The following is a 19,754-nucleotide window of genomic DNA, read 5'->3' as shown; positions in this document are numbered from 1 at the left end:
CAGACATGGTCGGCCTAGGCTCTCAGCCCAGGGCAGACATGAATCTTTGTCAAAGCATAAATATGACAATGCCATGGCCACACCCCCTCATGCTGGGTGGTGAGCTAGCCCAGCAGAAGGGTCCCACCAGCAGCCTCAGGCAAGTCATGTCTTTGGAGTCCCCAAAGCCCCACTGGGTTTCTCCGTGCACCAGAGTTGAATCCCACCCTTCCTACCTTTCTGAGTGTCCCTCCCAGGCTCTGCTGCCCTGGCAGGCCTGGGAGTCAGGACAGAATGTGTGCAGAAGAATGCCATGCCTGGCCGTTGCCTACTCAGTCTGCAGACAGAGAACCCCCCACTCCCAGGTCGACCCCTGGCAAGACCCCAAAGCTGCCCCTTCCGGCCTCTACACCAGGAGCAGAGGAAAGAAATGGCTCCCACAGCATAGCTGAGTGTGATTCTCCCCGGGCCGGGCAGCCACATGGCTGTGACTTCAGCCACTCCTTCTAGCAGGAGCCAGGGCTGGCAAGGGGTCCTAAGAGGGGACAGTAAGAGCCGAGGGGGATACGCGTCCTTAGGGGGTAAGGGGATACACAAGATCCAGGGCTAGCAGCGGTCTCTAAGAGAGGACACAGGAGCCAAGAGTGATATGGAATCTATAGGTTATTGCAGCAGCCAAGAACAGAGAACATCTCCTAAGGCCACCAGGGGTCCCCAAGAGGGGAAGGCAAGAGCAGGGAGGGATATAGAATTGTTGGATTATAGTAGCAGCCGTGGAAAGATGGAGTCCCCAAGGGGATACACAGGATTTGCCAGGGGTCCCTAAGACGGGACAGCAAGAGCAGAAGTGACATGGGTTCCTTGGGATAGAGTGTAGTCATGGACAGAAGAGGGTTCCCAGGGGAATACATAAGACCCAGGGCCAGTAGGGGTCCCTAAGAGGAGAGGGCAAGAGCTGTGGAAGCTTAAGAATGGTTAGGTCACAGTAGCAGCAAGGACAGAAGGCATCTTCAAGCGGACAGGTAAGACACAGGGCTGTCCGCGGTCCCTAAGACGGGGAGGGCAAGAGCTGTGAATGATATGGAATCGTGAGATTACAGCAGCAGCCAAGGACACATCAAAGGAATACTTAAGTTACAGGGCCACCAGGGGTCCCTAAGAGGGGACAGCAAGAGGCCGGGGTGACACGGGAACCTTAGGATACAGCAGCAGCCATGGCCTCAAAGTGAACTTTCTCCCAAGGAGCTCTGCCGCCTCCTCCCGTTCCCTCAGGCGCCCCCTGATGTCTGGAGGAAAAGTGACTCCTGTGGAGTCAGTGGACAACTTAAGGAAGATCTAAATGAGGGATACCTAGTGAAAACCTAGGCTGATTCTTGCATTTGCAAACGTTGTTCATGAATAAAAATCCTAATTGTTTGCTTTTCACGGGGTGCGGTGTGATGCCTGGGGGGTTGCGGTGTGATGTCTGGGTACAGCGTATGCACCATGGAACACCTCTTTCCTAGGCGTGTCTGTCACCGCAGACGGACAAATGCCCCATGATCTCACAGGGCTGGCCTCGCAGAAATGTAGACAACAATGTCCCCAGAGCAGGAGGGACAGTGCCAATGTCTGCAGGATTTCAGACGCTGTGAGAGGAAGAGGGTTTGAGACACGCTACACAGCAGGCTGCCTCTAGTTAAGGTATGTTTCAGACATCTCAGCAGGTCTATATCCACTATCCAACCTTATGTGGCCTCAACAGAGCACAACAAGATCCCCAGGGACCATGGACCTTGACATTGTAGTGTGAGGGGCCCAGCTGGGGGTGGACTCAAACAGAGGCAGGTGGGAGCTGGGAAGGAAGTCCCCACTGCCACTTTGTGCGGTAGACAACGGAGCGGGGCAAGTATCCAGGTCTCCTCCACAGACCGTACTGGTTGACAGAACACTCTCCCTTCCCCCACACACATCTTACAAAGCCCTGGGCGAGCTGAGAGAAGTGGGGGTGCAGGCCACATGGAGCGGGGAGGGGAAGAATGCCTCACTGCCTATATTTGCAGAAGCTGCTGGAGGGGACAGTGTCTCCTGGAGCTGCTGACCCCTGCCACACTCTTCTCCATCTTCTCGTCTAGCTTGCCTGGGGAGGGGAGACAGCTCTGAGGAGGGACTCTTCTCCCCAAAATCTGACAGTGAGATGGACCCACCCGGGGGCTTCGGCCTCCCCTGGGCAGTGTTTTGGGGCCGCAAGCACCACAGCTTGAGCAGGTCCTAACGAGCACTTGGAACCCATCCACAAAATGAGATGAACAAGTGACTTCAGGGAATCATCAGGGGACACTTAGGGGCTCTGGGTGCCACCTCCCAGCACTCACGTGAACCGGGGCTGTTTTCACCAGGACTGGTGGGAACATTAGGTTGTGGTCATAACGACTCACTCTGCCCTGACAAGGTGAGGTCCCTCGGATTAGATGGGCTCAGGAATCAGGGAGGTGATGTGGAAGTGGCCCCGAGGGGACTCAGGGGGTCATTTGGTCCTATCGTGCTGCTGAGTCTCATGAATGGGAGAAAGCCAGCGGAGGGGAGAGAGTCCCGTCTTATGCCAGGGGTGGCTGCTAGGGGTTTTAACCAGGTGCACTAACACAGACCAAGGGCAGGCCTTACTTGGTACATCAGTCAGCCTGCGGGAATCAGAGACTGGCCACGGGACCCGACTCCCATGGAGCGGGTGCTGGACCCAGGATGTGGGGTGGTAAAGCACAGAGCTAGGGCTGGAGTGCAAACAGGCTCCAGTTTAGCGGAAGGCAAGCTTGTAGAACAGCAGTCACTGAGTTTGTCCACTCAAGGGTGAAAAGCCCAAGGGAGGATGTTTGGGTGTATGGGGCTGGGACACTGGCGCAAGGAATGTCTCCATCTGAAAAGCCTGCCTAACCCCTGAAAGCTTGATTTAATATTGCACTGGCAAAAATGTACCATTCTTGGTGGGCACTTCTCGCCAGTCATCCCCGACTATAATCTACCTTTATGACACTCATGAGGCCTGAGGCTGGGACCCAAGTGGGAGATGACAGGTGGGTGATAGCCTCACCCGAAGCCCCTCCTGGAGGACCCGGCTGAGAGCACCAGTAGGGTCTCCCATGTTTCTGAGGGCATCAGGACATCCGGTCTCCTCAGTCTGCTCGGAGTTTGCCCCATCCTTGAAGAAACACATCATGTTTGGATGCAAGGGAGCCCCCTGTGTATTGGCCACAACCCATAAAGCAGCAGCTAAGTGAGCGTATTGCTGTGTGTGGCAGTAGGCTTTAGCGGGCTCTGGCTTCGGCACTCAGGTTGAACACCCAAGGAATCCCTGCGTGAGGTCTCACAGGGACCTGAAACTGACCCACCTGGACCCCTAGGACAACATCCCGGGATCTCCCAGTAGGCGAGGGTCTATGGAGGACAGCGGCCCCAGGCGCTGGGGGGCCTCTTTCAGACCAGATATTCATCTTGTATTTAGCTGAAAGCAACAGAAGGCCTTGGGTGGCCTTGCCCCCACCTTGGGTTCACTTGTGTGACCAGTGGTCTACTTTTGCAAACAGGGGGACTCAGCATGGTCAGGATACTGCAGGGCAGTTGCTGCTGCCCCGCTTCAGGCCAGCCTCTTCAAGTTCAACTCTATCATCAAACTTCAGGGGGATGCCACAGCTTACATGACACTCACGCTGGCTAATGGCAGGAGGCCTTACTAGACCCCAGGCCCTCCTGGACAGTCACCAGGGACGGCTCTCACAGTAACGCCAAGTCCTCACTCCAGCTACTCTTCCATAGGCTGCAGAGTTTGAAAACCCAACTCGCTCTTGTGCATGGCGCTTAGAACTAGTCTACACCCACAAGCCCTGATGCTGTACAAAGCCAATCTTTGGAAAAGCCCGCCTGGTGGGCACCTTGCTGCTGGCAAGGCGTCGCGAGAGCAGGGCTCTCTGGCAAGTAGGATATGCCGAGGAGGTCTTAGCCACGTTGTGGAAGCCCAGGCAGCATCACCCACTGTCTCAGTGAGTGATTACCACCCTGGCTGGATCCTTAGAATCGGACGAAGCCCGGAGAGCCAACTTGTCACAGACCCCAAACACGCATTCCTGCTGCTGCATGAAAAAAGCTAGTCCTGGCGACTGCCGGACACACAGATGGATGCATCCCTGGCCCTGGCTGTGGCATGTGGCTTGCTCTTTCCTGAGCTTGCCAGGCCCCATCCTCCTGGCATGCAACTGAATCTCTGCTGCCCTCCACAATGTCTCATCCTTGAATTCCTTCTTGCATCAGAGACAAGAGCCTCCAGCCAACCGAGACCAACAGCGAGGACTGGTGAACTCTGGCAGTCCACACATGCGCTGCTTTGCTCCCACCCAAGGGAGCCTGCAATTTGCTTGCAGGGACCAGTCATGCTAATGCAAGTTCTGAGAGTCACCTTGGTGGGGGGCATGGGTAAAAGGTGCAGTGCTCGCCTCTCCCCATCTCCAGACCTCACTTCTCACGGGCGGGAGTGTCCTTCGGAGACGGTGTCAAACTTCACATCTTCATGGAGAGGCCGATCAGGAGTAGGGGCTCGCACGCCTCACAAGCCCCCTCGAGACTGGGTAGCAGGCAGAGGGAGGGTGGCCCCGGGCTCAGCAGGCTTCGCTGTGCTATCCCAGGAAGGAACAAGTGGGGCTGAGTTAAATGGCCTAGGAGGAGCCCAACTGGATGACGCCAGGGCCTTGGGCATCCGGCCGTCCTCTGCGGAGTGCAGGGCAGGAGAGATGGGTCCTGACCACGAGACCCTGATCAAGGAGAGGACTGGGGTGTGTGCACTTGACTGCCTGGACTGTATTGGGTCTCCTGCTGATGGGGATAGGATGGTGACAAGGAAGCAGGAAGACACGGCCAGGTGACCCAAGCCCATGCTGGGCCTGTCCGGGACAAGGCGTGCCCTCCACATGCATGGAGGACAGATGTTACAGCTTCCTTTCCAGGAGGAAGAAACATGGCTAAATCAAGGGTTCAGCCCAAACGCCACCTCCTCTGGGAAGCCTGCCCTGCCTGTGCCACCTACTGTGACCGTTTCCTGCTAGCCTCAAATCTCCTTCCTCGTTTCCTGCTTCATCCCCTGCTCCTGTTCCTGGTCCTGCTCTGTCCAGCAGCACCTCCTGAGGCTCTGACCTCACCCGGAGTCAAAGTGTTCATGGCAGCCTGTGGAGCACCTGCTGTGCTTGTCCTGTCTCCCAGTCCTGCCCTCCTGTCCCTGGAGCCTGACTTGGCCTCCACAGCCCTGAGTTCCTCGGTGGTGGCGCTGTGTCCCCAGGCACGATTGGCTTGCTGTTTCTCAAGTCTCCCTCCCTGCTGAGCTGGATCTGGATCCACAGTGAGGAAACAGCTCCCCCGGTGCCCGGTGCCCGAGGCAGGCGTTCTGTTGGTAGTTGGTGGCCTTCACTCACCCAGCACTGGCTCACTGAGGCCCTGCCGCTACCAGCCAGGATCCAGACACCAGGGCAGGGAGTGAATCGGGCGGAGCTCTCTTCCTTCTGGGCCTGCAGCCTGTTGGGGGGAGACAGTAACTCTGTCAGTGGTGGCATGGACCATGGGAAGATAAGATCAGGAAGGATTTAAAGACAAGCCCTGGTGGACAGCATGCTCCAGGCTAAGAGAACAGCCAATGGCAAGACCCTGAGGCTGGGTGGTCTGTAGGACTAAGCCTTTGAGTTTCCTGTCTGGAGTCCTAGGGTTATGCTGCATGTGGCTTTCGTTGGTTATCCTTTCTGCCTCATCTTACCTGTAAGGTTCACTCACTTGAGCCTGGGTCTCTACTCTTTTTAATTCAGTGAAATCTCCAGTGATTCAAAGTGGAAATGGAAGGATGAGTAAGTCAGCTCAGCAGGTGTTCACTGAGCAGCCTACCCAGACACAGGGCTGGGCCAGGTCTGCTTTTCTCTCTTTGGCCCATGGAATGAAGATGTGGACCATTCCTTAAAAGGGTTAACACCCTGAGGGGTCACATGGCTAACCCCTGCAGGAGACCCCCAGCAGCTCTTGCTTGAATTCGCTGGATCTGAGATCAGGGAATTTTGGAGTGTTTAGAGTCTTTTATGTGATAGGAAATAGGCCTTGGCAGTTAGCCTAAATCCCCCTGTCCCAGTTCCAAGGAGCACCATTTGCTAACAGGAGCACCCAGCACTCTTAGGATGACCCATGACAGAAAACTGAATTCAAAGTGACTTCCTCAAGCAACCAAGAAGTCAAAGAGGGGTGGTGTCCGGGGAGGCCGTACCTGGGTGCTGGGTGGTGTCCCCAGGGTCTGCCTTTCCTGACCTCCTGGCTGTGCTGGTGTCTTCCTTTCCTTCAAGATGGCACCAGGAGCACCAACTGCCTCAGAAGCCCAACAGACACAGAACTTCTCTTCCCCCAGGGTTCCACCCCTGAGGCTTACTCCAGGGGACCTGATTGGTCACTTAAACACTGAACTTAGTCATGTGACCACTGTTTCTGGGGTAACTTGGGAGCTGCTTTCTCTGTTTCAGGCCGTACTGTCCCCTGCTTACAGAAAAACTCATGGTGGTAACTTCTCCGAACTGTTGGGGTTTGGGTCTGACTTCAGTTCTCCTTGAGTCCTATTGTTGTCGGCCATCCAGTCAACAGGCATTCCCCAAGTTACCTATTGTGGTATTTTCCACCTGAGACTACCTACCCACCAGAGGACAGACTCAGAAACACGGAGAAGTGCAAAGGGAGGCGTTCGTCGTTGTCGGGTCTTTGAGAGTGGCACCTAGCAGGTGGAAACTGGCACTGCCCTCCAAAATTCAATTCTTTCATTTCTACCTCGCAGAGGTCCCTTTGCCCTAGTTCCTCATTTATTGAGCAACTTGGGAGGTGCAATCTAAACCCACAAAGGGTCCGAGGAGGTTGGGTGTGTGTTTGTTGGGGCAGGGGGACTGGGATGGGATGAGTGTTACTGGGCAGATTTGAGAAAAAGGGTCCAGGAGATGGGGAGAGCAGTGACACCATTGTATCAGCCAGATCACCATGATTCCAGGCACAGAGATGGGAGAGCGGCTTTGTGATGAACAGCTGCTGGTTACAGAATTGCTGATGGTTTTGAAGTCAACCACTGGTACAAGGTTTGCAAAGCAACTCAGCAGCTGAACGACTTTGGGGTTCTTGCAACTCTATCCTGAGTCTCCAGAGGCCTGGTATTACAGCTGCGCCAAGGTAAGCTGAGTATTTCATGGAAACACTGGGTGGGGACGAGAATGCCTCTGGAGATGTGTGGGTTAGTGGTCAGAGGCAGCCCGTGGGAGGAAATGACAGCTGGGCAGAAGCCTGGAGAAAGTTAACAGTCAGGACCAGTGCTCGATGGGAAAGAGTGTCTGAGGCAAAGCTCATGTATTTCTAGAAGTTAGAGCACGTGTCAAGTCCCCTGAGAAGGGACTGACTGGCAAACTTTCTGGAAGGAGCTTCATTTTTTGGGCTTACTGCTCAACCTCTACATTCTCACCGAGAAACAGCTGCTGATACAGTATACATGAGTTGACCACAGTACAGTTCCAATGAAACTTCATTTATGGACACTGGAACTAAATTTTAGGTGATGTTCCCACATGATGAAATAGCACACTTCTTGGATTTTACCCTTCCATTTTAGGAGTTAAAAGTCCTCTTAGCTCATGGGTTCTGCAAAAACACAGCAGCAGGACCATTTTGGCCTCTGGTGGTAGTTGGTCGAGCCCTGTTCTTGGAGGAATGGGGAGGAGCCTGGTGGGGTTGGGGGACAGTGGGGAAGGAAATGATCAGAGATGTGGCAAGGGACAGAAGGAGGGTTGTGTCCACCTGCTTCAGCTGTGTGGACTCCAGTATCCCTGGGTAGATGGCTGGCTGGATAGCCAGGGACCGGGGCTAAGAGCCATCCAGAAGCAATGAGCTGTGCCTGAGCAGGCACCTGGAGGCTGCTGTGCTTTTACTCCGCCAACCCTGAGCCATTGTATGTGGATTCCTGTCCCTCTCGGCCTTCCGCTCTCTCCTTAGCAAAGTTTGGGAACTTGAGCTCCTGGAACCATCTCAGCTTGGCTGCTGGGTGGTTCTCTTTGCGTACCTTGCTCCAACTGCCAGTCGGCCTGGCAGCACCACAGATAGCAACCATGATCCTGACTTTGGCGCCCATCTGTCCCTGAGTCCAGGTCTGGGCTTCCCTGGATGTCCAGACCAGAGAAGGTTCTGGGCTCTTTATGGTAGTGAGGTCCCCAGCATGCAAGTTGTGTTTGCTGCAGAAACTTCCTGTCTTGGGCTTTTGCACACTGAGTGCTAGGTTTGGGCCTCTGAAAGGGACGTGGAAGGAGGCCCCCCGGGGAGGGGAGGAGGGTGATGTGAGGGGGCTGTGACACCATCTGTTATCCACCTTTTTCTCCTTACACTGTTCCCCTGCCTCCCACCCTTTCTTCTGTCACAGCTAGATGGGCAGTGGCTCCAGAGAGGCTCAGAGTCGCTTGCTATGCTGGCTGCAGGGATGACTCTGAGGAGTGTTTGGGGGGAGGCCTCTCTGTCACTTCTGGGTGAGCCTGTTTCTCTTTATTCTCAGTCCCCCTTCCCTCAATTCCGAGTTGGTCATCACATTAGGCGGAGTGCTCCCCCCTTTTGCTGTGCGTGCTCTTCTCACTCACTGGGCAGTTCCTCCCGCTCCCTCGGCTTCGTTCTCGCGTCCTCATCAGTGAGATCTCAGCACAGGGAGGGGATGGCTGGCCTGCGTTCAAGGTCAGGAATCATCAATTCTCCGCATCCTAGTTCTGCATCTGTGGGTTCAACCCTGTGGAGTGAAAATGTACAAGTCGATCACATCTCGATTGGACTTGTCCAGACGTTTCCCTTGGTGTTATTCTCTTACCCATACAGCAGAGACAACGGTTCCTCCCGCATGCCCATTGTATGCTGTTTGTCAATCATCAGAGATTATAGCAACCCTCTGTTGGAGGATTGCGTGGGGAAAATGCAAGTACCAGGCCATTCCCACACAGAGGACTTGGGTTTTGTGTGCCCAGTGGGCCTGGACCCAGTCCTCCTTCAAGAGGTGCCACTGTATCCTTTCTTCCTTGAAACTATAACTTACATAAGGACAGAGACCAGGGAGTGGAAAATAGATCGCAGTTCTCTCCACTCAACCAGGAGACCCCGACCCCTGTGGCCCCACAGCACAGCCGGTTCCAACTCTGGGGAGCCAGGGAGAGGCACTTAAAGGGAACACGGAGAGTATGAGCGGAGCCTGGTGCAGGGCTGCCGCTCACTAACCACTGCTTACCAGAGAGGAGGAATCTTCCTCCGCCATACCAAAGGTAAGGCTCCAGTGCTTAACAAGCGCTTGAAGCTCAGAGTAACCCTGCCCCTAGAGCGGCCCCACTCCTCCCCACCGGAGCCCCGCCCATCCTGGCGACTGTTGGACGACTGCCTGGTGGGCAGTGCCGCGTGGTCGTGTTAACCGTGTTAACCGACAAACGGGCTGATGGAGGCGGCTTCGGAGCGGGCGCGGGGGCAGACCTCGTGGGCCGAGTCCCGTGACTATCCACCGCGGTCTCTTGCAGGTATCCACGCGCACAGGGGATCTGACCCCGGCCCAGCCTCCCCAGCTCTGGGTCCCTTCTAGTCTCACCTGACTTCTGTCTCGCTCAGCCGGAGCCAGTTCCGCCTCCACTGACTCACTGCAAGTTCTAGCCCTGAGCTCAGGCCACGATACCAATATCTGTTCGTGTCTTGTTGGGGTTCTAGCCAGCCTTGCCCTTGCCAGCTCAGGCTCTGGCTGGTGCTGGGTCCTCGCCTCTACTACCATTCCCCAAATGACAAATGCCCATGGTGGCCGAGTTGGCACAGCTCCCCCCACCTCTGGCGGGCCTCCCTTAGCCACCCTCATCCTCTTGTACCTTCCCGGAACTGACTCCTGCCAGCCACTGCTCTCTACCTGTCCTTTATCCACAGGTTCCCTAAATCCCAGGGTAACTCACTGTGTGCCAGGAGGAGTCCTAGCCCTACCCCAGGAAGGGAAGGCAGGAGGAGAAGGCTGGGTGTTCTGGGAGAGGCAGGGTTACTTGTTGGGAGTCTTCATTTTCCCCTAGCCAGGAGGACCAGCAAGTGGGGTATGCAGCATGCCCCTCTGCCATCCTGGCACAGGAAGGATGAGGATAGGATAAGTCCATGTCCTTCATGGCCAGCATTCATTGGCATGACCTGGAAGAGGACCCGAGGGCTCTGTGCAGGGCCAGGGGTGGGCCTTTGAGCACAAGACCCCAGTGAACCCTCAGCTGGGCCCACCCACACCTGCACCCCAACTGCAGGTCTGCTCTAGATTCACTTCAATGCTGGTCTTGCCCATGAAGCTGGGGAGGAGCTAGGGCAGAGCTCCTGCATCCTCTAGAAAAAACAGGAGTGCACTCAGTCACGCCCTCCTGCCCACGATGGGAGCTGAAGTCAGGAAGTTAACGTTGAGGGTGCACCTGTGGGCTAGTCCCGCCCACGATGGGAGCTGAAGTCAGGAAGTTAACGTTGAGGGTGCACCTGTGGGCTAGTCCCGCCCACGATGGGAGCTGAAGTCAGGAAGTTAACGTTGAGGGTGCACCTGTGGGCTAGTCCCGCCCATGATGGGAGCTGAAGTCAGGAAGTTAACGTTGAGGGTGCACCTGTGGGCTAGTCCCGCCGGTGCTTTGCAAGGCTAACTCCCTACCTGCTGCCTTCACTTTGGTCCAAAGCCAGTGATGAGGTTTACCTTCAACATGGAGAAAACTGCTTCTGCTTTTGATGGACCTTGATTTTTTGGGGGGGAAGGCAGCGTTGGTGGGATGGTTCTTAAAGTGAGCCACTAGGATGATTGATTTTGGCTTTTCCTGGTAGGTGGGGCCTGCCTGGGTCTATACTGTGCCGTCTTTAGTCCTGCTCTGTCTTCCTGGTGAAGGGAATTTCTCATTACTTAGTGACTGCCTCCATGCATAATGGTACTACTTATCTTGAGTTTTCTGATGTTAAGCCAAGGACATCAGAAAACACCCACCAGGTGACACAGGCTCTCCCTGGCCTCCTTGAAAGCTCTTAGCTCTTACAGCATCTTGCAGCCTTGCTTCTGTCAGTCGGATGCTTCCCCCAAGGGCCTCTGCCAGTTAGATCTCTGTGTGGCCAAGCTTCAGGAGGCCTCCGACTGACATCTCTTCAGCTGGTTATATAAAACTCTAGGTTCACTCTTTTTCCATCAAGTCCTGAGTATTTCTGTGCATATTAGTCAGTATTGGTGTAGATTGTCCAGTGTATGGAAGACCAGAGTTAGACCGGGCCACTGCATGGAGGCCAACTGACCAAATGCACATAAAGGTTGTTTGTCCATACGCTTCGTACCCATGTTGTGGACACATCTAGGTGTCACAAACCCAAACTTTTTTTTTTATAGCATAACATTCTTGTTTTTTAATATTTTGTTTTATAATACAATTCCATAGGCTCTGGGGTTACCCATGCCCTTCCCCAAGGTCCCTCCTCCCCCAGTGATTTCCCCTCTAGTTTTACAATGGGTGTCCTTCATGAACAGTCATAAGTCCATCACGTGGTCATTGAAGTGTTTCCCGACAGTGTCAGAGTCCAGCATCATACCGTTAGGCTGTATTCTTTCCCTGGGAGTCCATCGCTGGTCTGTATGCACAGACATACAGCACTTTGTCTCCATATCTGAACAGATCAGTCCCCGCTATGCTTCCATTATACATCCCCTGAAATACAGAGCCAGTGAGCACAGTCTACAACAGGGTGGGAATAATACATTTTCATCAACGTGAAGTTAACAAACATGCTATAAGAAATACCAACGCATTGCAAGAGTGATGAAAATGGGAATCAAAAACCTTGTAGGAATAGTTGCCAGTGTGTGAGCCCTGTCGTGCTGCAGGAATTACAGCCTTCTGTCCTTCCACAGGAGCCTTCCCTCACCCCAGTCAGTGACACTACATTTGCAACCATGTGTTGTGGAACCCAGACCCTCGTGTCACTCTGGCCTCTGCCATCATCCTGCTCAATGCACACAGGTACAGAGCCAGCATCCAGCCTGAAAGGAAGGTAAAGCTGGAGGATGTTGCCAAAGACCCCCAAGGTGAGCTCTCCGGGAGGCCCTCTTGGCTGCCCAGAGGTGTGGCCATCCCTACACCTGGTCTAACCCTCACCCCCACTCACCATGCACCTGCTGGCCTTGGGCAGGGCTATGAAACATCTTAGGGATGGACAGCAGGATCAGGGGTTGGGAGGCAGATTCCTCATCAACCCCAGTTCTGTTTCTCCCCTCCCCGCTGGCCAGAGGCTCCCCTCTCTCCTGAGTGTCCTAGGAGGAAGAGAGAACACGAAGTTGAGTTTCTTCTCAACCATCTACCCCTACCCTGCCCAGAGGGGGAGGGTTATATGTGCATGCTTGCGTGCGCGTTATGTATGAAAGGCCCCAGAAGTTAGGGCTGCAGAGGACTGACCATGCTGTGTTGCTATTACACATCCTTTGGTTGACCCACTCTCTGTCAGCAGAGGGCAGAGGCCAGCCTGCACCCCGAGATAGTTGGTGGGGGGGGTGCAAACTGAAGTTTGGAGCATCGGACCATACCAGCAGAGAGCTGGAATTGGGACCAAGCCCCGACACTGAAATGGAACATGGCACGCCACCTGGCAACCTAACTGCCAGGCCCGCTACCCAGCCCATCTTGGTAGTATCCAGCTGTTCATGCTTTCTCCTTGGTTCTCTAAGAGTACACTGTGTGCAAATGTGGATTCCGGCAGCCTGGGACTGGCCCAGATTTTCCCTTCTGTGGTGGACTTCCTCCCACTGTAGTCACCAAAGGGACTGTCCATGGCATCCGCTTCTACTGAGACTGAAATCGGGGCTTCAGGTGTGTTCCATCCTGGAGACAGTCTCGGCTGCACATCCGGGGAGTCTGCATTTTGTGGCTGGGGGCATGCGATCCTGACCGTGGCGGGGGTAGGCCCTAGTGGTCTCTGGTGCTGTTCAGGTGCTCCATTCTACTTCCCCCTCCTTCTCCTCCTCTGGTGGTTCGGTCCGTTACGGAGATTGAGCTATGGAAGTCTTCGATTGATGAAACACAGCCACCCGCTTGCCCGTCCACTCGCATTATTTTTTGCTTCACAGATTGGGATGTGGTGTGCTATTAAGTAAATACTTAAAAACTGTGGTATCTTCCTGCTGTATTGAACTGTGTGTTAATATTAATGTCCTTGTTTGTATCTTATAAGTTTTTTTATTATTATTATTATTGAAACCTTATCTTTTTCTGGCCTCCTCTGTTTGACTTGATTGCTGCATAGACTTTTTTTTTTTTTTTTACCTTTCCTATTTGCCTTTGTTGTGTTTGATCTGGAGTCTTGTTTGGGTGGCAAGTTGATTCTTGCTTTTCTCTCTATTGCATGGCTCCATGTTTGGTTTCGCCTTTTTTTTTTTTTTTTTTTAATTTACTATCACCTAGTCATTTAATTGAAATGATTTTCTTTACATATCACAGCTTTCTTAAAAAAGGATTTATTTATGTTTTTGAAAGGCAGACTTACAGAGAGAAGAGGCAGAGAGAGACAGAGACAGAGACACAGACACAGAGACAGAGAGGAGAGACAGAGAGTTCTCTTCCATCCATGGGGTCACTCCGCAAATGACCGCAATGGCAAGGGCGAGGCCGGCCCAAGCCAGGAGCCAGAAGTTTCTCCTGGATTTCTCACATGGTGTCAAGGACTCAAGCATTTGCAGGCACGGTTAGCAGGGAGCTGGATCAGAAGCGGAGAAGCTGAGCCTCAAACTGACAGTCTTAAGGGATGTGGTGGCAGCTTAGCGCACTGCACCACGGCACCAGCCTCTGACTTCACAGCTTTGAACGGATGGCAATATTTACTTCCTTTATACATATGATATACCTCCACATACATAGTATTTGTTTTTGAAAGCAGGGATATTAACTTCTCATCGAAAAATGGAATTCGTGGCAAGGATCATAAAGTGAGAAGAGATTATATGATACTGTGGAGGATATAGGTCAGCATTTGTGAACATCTGTGTGCCCCATGGTAGGGCGCATCTGTGTATTTTTCTTTATACCTTGTGTTACAGCTTACATATGAAAGGAAACATGGGATTTGTCTTTTGGTGTCTGGCTTACTTTACTGAGTGTAAGAATCTCTAGTTCCACTAACGTTGTGGCAAATGTCACAAGTCTTTCAGGGCTGCGTAACAGTCAGCTGTGCATCCATGCCACGCGCTTTGTGTGCAGTTGGCAGGTGGTGGCTGGCCAGGCTGACTCCAGGCCTTTTCTATTCCGAACTGGGCTGCCATGAGGGCCAAAATGCAGATCCTTCCTTTGGATATAGTTCCACAAGTGGGATATTTTGGTCATATGACCAAATCTGTTTATAGTTTCTTAGGGAAAACTTAAGGAAATCTCTGTACTGCTGTCTACAAAGGCTGCACTCATTTTTGAGTCCCATAGTATTTTGAGCTTCCCTTTTCTCTTTATTCTCTTCGGAATTTGTTATTATTTTTTACTTTAAAAAAAAATCGGAGCATTTAATTCAATTCTGTATAAAGCGACTGTTCGTGGAGAAGGCCTGACTGCTGTCCTTCGGCTGTTTGATTTCTGTTTCTGTATCTCTGGGTCCCTCGTCTCCTGCGTTACGGCCACCTCTGCTGTCTGAGTTTCCTGGTGACACGTTTGGCTTCTGTTGTCATCTGCTCCGGTGTGTTCTCCCTAGCTATTTTCTTTGTGATTACTGCGCAGGTTCCACCTGACCTCCCAGGGCTATGTCAGTCTGCTGTGAGCGTGCACCAACTGAACTTGAATGACGTGGGAAAACTCTGCTCCAACCCTTCTCAGACATCCATGGCACGAAGCTGCATCTCTAGGCATCGCGAGTGGGAAAGCATGGAGCAACCATGTGCTCACGGTAGTCCCTCCAGCTTCGTGTTCTGCCTGGACATACTCTGTTCAAGCAGGGCAGGTAGTGGTGACTCCCCAGGCTCCCCAGGCTGTGCTTTGAAGGCCAGGGCTCTCCATGCTTCTGGCTGAAACCTGAACATCAATGCAGCACTGGGGGTGAGGCTTAGGAGGCAGTGTGGCTCCAGAGGGTGACCCCCTGCTTCCTGGGCGACTGAAAGATCCCATGGAACTAAGCGGTCTTCTTCCACTGGATGAGCACACCAGGAAGGCAGGTTTTTTTTTTTTTCTTAAACTGACTTTGTAGTTTGGACTAAGACGTGGTACTTAAGCATTTCTTATGGGTGCTTACAGATGGATTAAGTTGGCCATACCAGGTCACCAGCCTTTCTGCTTGCTTGCCATTCTTTTGAAGGAGGCGCTCTCTTCAAAGCCTGGAATGAGTCCTTCCCAGCTCCTGAATTGGCCAGCGCCTTGATCTTAGGCCTTCCATCCTCGGGAACAACGAGAAGGAACATCTCATCTGGCTGTCAGCCATGTCAAGGTCTGGGAGGCTGCAGATGTCCGAGTTTGCACACACTTTGACTGCTCCAAGGCCTTGGATCTACCCACTGCCTCTGGTCCTCCAGGGTTACTCAGGAACAGTCTGATGATGGACTTGGGAAAGACGATGAGAACTGCCTTCTTCTAAGCTCTACAGATGTAAACAGTGCACCTGCAAGTGCCTCATCCACAGGGCATTTTCTTGTAGTGCCATGATCCTAGCAAAGCCCCACCACCACTTACAGACCTGTGTGATTCAGACATCGAAACAAAGGATGGACGTTTGGAGCGCGCACTTTAGTAGGTCTTCAAAAGCCACAAGCTATTAAAGATTTTGAAAACTAGAACTGGAAAGGCCGTTGAAACATCATACAGGTTTTAATTTCCTCAAAAAATAAATATCAACCTCTATCATCCACCTGAGCAAAAACCTCTCGGTCCTTTTTCTTTATTTGAGCAGAAAGTTTCTAAAGAAAACCACTGTGAACTCTCCTCATCCAGGATTGGCCCATTTCTTGCTCTTACGTCAGAAAGAGCCACTGTGATGTCTGTTGGAGTCACTGGCTGGGCCGAGGCGTTTGTCCAGTTGTCCCAGGAAACGCTTTGGTGGTGACCTACAGAGAACTCAGATGAAGCTAGCTAGCTCTGTTTCCTTATTTTGTTTTTCAACTTGTGTTGTCTGCTTTATGTTTACAATTTTGGCTTTATTTTTTTTTTTTGCTATTTTATTTCATTCTTTTTTTTTCTGTTTTGTTAATTTTGTTCTCCTCCCATCCCCCACTTTCCCTTTTTACCCTTGAAACATCTCATTTCATTTTAAACTTTTTCTTGTCATGTCTCATTGTTTTTCATGTTCTGCTTCTTGTGTTTCCTACGTATTTTGCCTTTTCTCGTTTTAATCCTTTGATTTAGACAGGACTATTAGGCTTCTACAGCTGGTGTTTTTTTTTTTTTACAGATTTCCTCACTTTAAATTTTTTATTCCTATAGAATTGGTTTCAGTGGTAGTTCATAGAATGACTGTTACCTGTTCATAGTAATAGCACAGTGAGTGTTCATTTTCGTTTGTTATTGTAGGTGACTAGTCAGTGTTACTGGTATCAGAGAGAATAGAGGGGTGGGTCCCCTCTCCATGGGAGAGCCTGCAGCCTTGCACAGTGAGGAGGAGAAGGAGGAGGAGGTCCTCGACGGATACCAGGTCCTCAGGACCATCGGCCATGGCAGCTTCGGTTGGGTAAAGCTCGCACAGCATCTGCAAAGCGGGTGCCAGGTGGCTGTGAAAATCATCGCCGAGCAGGATCAGGCCTCCCCCAGCTTGCAGCAGGTGTGGGCAGAAGTGGAGATCATGAAGGGCATGCACCACCCCAATATCATAAGGCTACAGCGCATAGAGCACACGACAGACAGAGTGTATATTTTCATGGACTATGCGAGCCAGGGGGACCTCGAGAAGTACGTGGCAGAGCACGGCCGCCTGCGAGAGGGAGCGGCGCGCCTGATGTTTAATCAGACATTATCGGCCGTGCACTACTGCCACAGCAAGCACATTGTGCACCGAGATTTAAAACTGGAGAATCTCCTCTTGGATGCTGGGCTGAATATTAAGCTAACGGACTTTGGCCTGAGCTGCAGGCTGCGTGAGGGGCAGCAGTTAGAGTCCTTCTGCGGGACTCCCCAGTACTGCGCCCCGGAAGAGTTCCTAGACGAGGAATTCGACGGCTATAAGACAGACGTGTGGAGCCTGGGTGTGGCCCTGTACACCATGACAACTGGGGCCCTGCCCTTCACTGGGAAGAACTGGGCGCAGCTGGAAGACAGTATCCTGTCTGGTTGTTACCAGGTCCCATCCCATATGAGCCTAGAGCTTGAGCACCTGGTGGAGTGGTTACTGACCTATGACCCCAAGGAGAGGCCTAAGGTGGCAGACTTTATGGGCCACCAGTGGCTCAGCTTGGGGCAGAAAGAACCTGAAACAAGTCAAGTCGCTCTGGGTTCTCCCCAGGAAAAGGAAATACGTGACTGCCTGGTGGGTCTGGGTGCCCAGGCATGGGTCAGCCGCCTCTCCCCTCGACTGTGCTGGGAGAAATCCCAGCGGCAGGACAGCGCCAGACTGGAACCAAGAGAAATAACAAATGTGGAACCTTTCGGTTCTCCCCAGGATCCAGAGGTTCAAAAATACCTGGCAGGCCTAGGCTTTTCTCTGGGCTATAGGGAACACTCCCTGCTCCCCAGCTGTGGAGCTGGCCCCCGCCTCCCAGTGCTGCAGAGGAGCCGAGCCAGGGGGAAGCGCTCACCTCTGGCTGCTCCCCTCCCTCAAAGGCGCCACGTTGCCCAGCGCTTCCCTGATTGTTTGGACTGCAGGGGCAGTGCCTGTGAGCAGACCCTTCCTATGCCCCCACTGCTGCTGCCCAAAAGGGACCGGGAGTCAGAGCCAAGTGCCCGCTGGCAGGGGTTCCCCAGAACCGATGGTCACTGGCCTGGCATGCTGCGGAGGAGCCCCACCCCCAGGCCACCTGCCAGGCCAGGTCCCTCAGCCTCCCTCATCACCAGGAGTGATGAGGACCAGTTAGAAGGTGGGAGCTGCTCCTGGGCAGCAGTGGCAGAGAAGGAGAGCAGCCCAGAGAGGCAGCTCGTGGAAGATGCTGGGAGCTTGGCTGCTCCTGTTGCCAAGAGCCAAGGCCGCCAGGGGCTCTGCAGGAGGATCATGAACTTCCTCCTGCAGGTGTGTGGTGTCCTACCAGCCCCAGAGGCCCCTGGTTAGCCTCAAGCAGCTCCAGAGTTGAGCTGCTTGAGTTCTGTTGCATTTTACTTACCTTTTTTTCAAGAGTGTTATGAATAAAAAGCCTAACGGTATGCACAGGTGGGATGCAGATAGATCATAGATGTGCACCGTGACCCCATTTTGGCACCTCAGTCCAGGTGAGTGTCTGAGGGTTGCTCAGCACTGGGCCAGAAGGACTGATGGAAAGACGGCAGCCCACGGGGCTGGAGGGCAGGTCGGCAGGGGACCTTTACTAAGGAAGGTTCTGGGGTCCCAGTTACCCGCATTTCCATGGGAGCAGTGACTGTGTGGATGGGAAGCCTCTCAGGTCTTCCCCTGGGAGTCCAAGGAGCACCCAGGAAGACCCCTGGCCCTTCTGCACAGCCTAGCCCTGCTATGCGCATGGCCTTTTATGTGCTGTGATGTACCAGCCAATAATCACGGCCTGGGATGCCCCTGGGGCCTCCCCAGTCGGGTAGGATTGCCCCTTGGCCTGAGAGCAGGGCTGGAGCCAGAGCAGGTGGGGCACAAGGTGCCAGGCTTGTCACAGCCCTCTGTGCCCAATGTTGGTCCCCCAGTGTGGTGGTGTTTCCAACCATGCCTGGCCCCATTGCCTCCAGGGTAAGACCCAGTCCTCCAGCTTTTGGGACATCCCTCACTGTTCTCTGCAGACCTTCTCAACCTTCACTCGCTCTGCTCTCTGCGCACTGAGCCATCTTGTTTGCCACACATACTGGACCATCCTGGGGATCCTGTAAGCACAGTACTGGCCACTGCAAAGGAGGCATGCAGGCAGCTGGAGGCATGTGTGATAGGAGCCCATGGGACTGCGGTGGAGACGCTGATCCTGTGTCCCATTGCTGCTTTCGGCTCCGGGTCTCACCTGCTCTGTCCCCCAGTGTAACAGTTTACGAGTGTTCTCGGAGTCCCCCTACCTCTCTCACCCCACCTTACCTGGTCACCAGCTCCCCCCTTCATCGTCCATGTCCTGTCCCTTGAAGATGTCTCTGCCCCAGGGTCCTCATCAGGGCTCGCCAAGCACAGCCTCTCTCCCATCTGATCCTACCCAAATGAGAGCCAGTTTAGGATTCTAGATCTTGGGTCAGCTTTCTCTTTATCCCCTACTCAGCCTTTGGCCACACACTCTCCCTTCACAGCATGCCTCCAAAAGGCAGGCACAATGCTGCATGGGATGCAGGGCCACACGGGCAGTGTCTCAGGGGGATTAGGAGTGGTGACCCAGGGCGGAGGGCAGATGAATGCCTGCTGAGCAGCCAGGACATGGCAGTGAGCCGTGGAAGGGGTGAGGCTGTTCTGGGCTGTCACTCCTGTCACCTGCTGGCAGCTGACTAGTCAACACAGCTGCTGTGCTCCAGGTGAGTCTCAGGAGCTAGGAGGCAGCCCTGAGCGAGGGGCTCTGAGACCCTCAGAGTGCTGCCTCCCGCATCCTTTCCTGAGGATGCAAGGGCAGCAGACAAGAGCTGGGGTGGGTAAGCTTGGAGACCCACAGGCTGGGAAGCAGCACAGCTGGGCAATGAGCCCCCACATGTCCT

The 19,754-nt window shown here is 53.4% G+C and overlaps 1 long non-coding RNA gene across 1 annotated transcript; it reads left to right on the top strand.

Moving 5' to 3' along the window:
* The first annotated feature begins 9,459 nt into the window (after positions 1-9,459).
* On the top strand, positions 9,460-15,858 carry LOC121166058. Its single transcript, XR_005885337.1, has 3 exons — positions 9,460-9,536; positions 10,775-10,832; positions 15,313-15,858. It is a non-coding gene; the product is annotated as an uncharacterized LOC121166058 (long non-coding RNA).
* The last annotated feature ends 3,896 nt before the right edge of the window (positions 15,859-19,754 follow it).

This window comes from Ochotona curzoniae, unplaced genomic scaffold (genome assembly GCF_017591425.1).
Source record: "Ochotona curzoniae isolate NIBS_2020 unplaced genomic scaffold, NIBS_Ocur_1.0 contig_908, whole genome shotgun sequence".
Classification (NCBI taxonomy): domain Eukaryota; kingdom Metazoa; phylum Chordata; class Mammalia; order Lagomorpha; family Ochotonidae; genus Ochotona; species Ochotona curzoniae.
The sequence above is the reverse complement of the archived record's forward strand: the minus strand, read 5'-3'. Positions and strand labels throughout refer to the sequence as shown.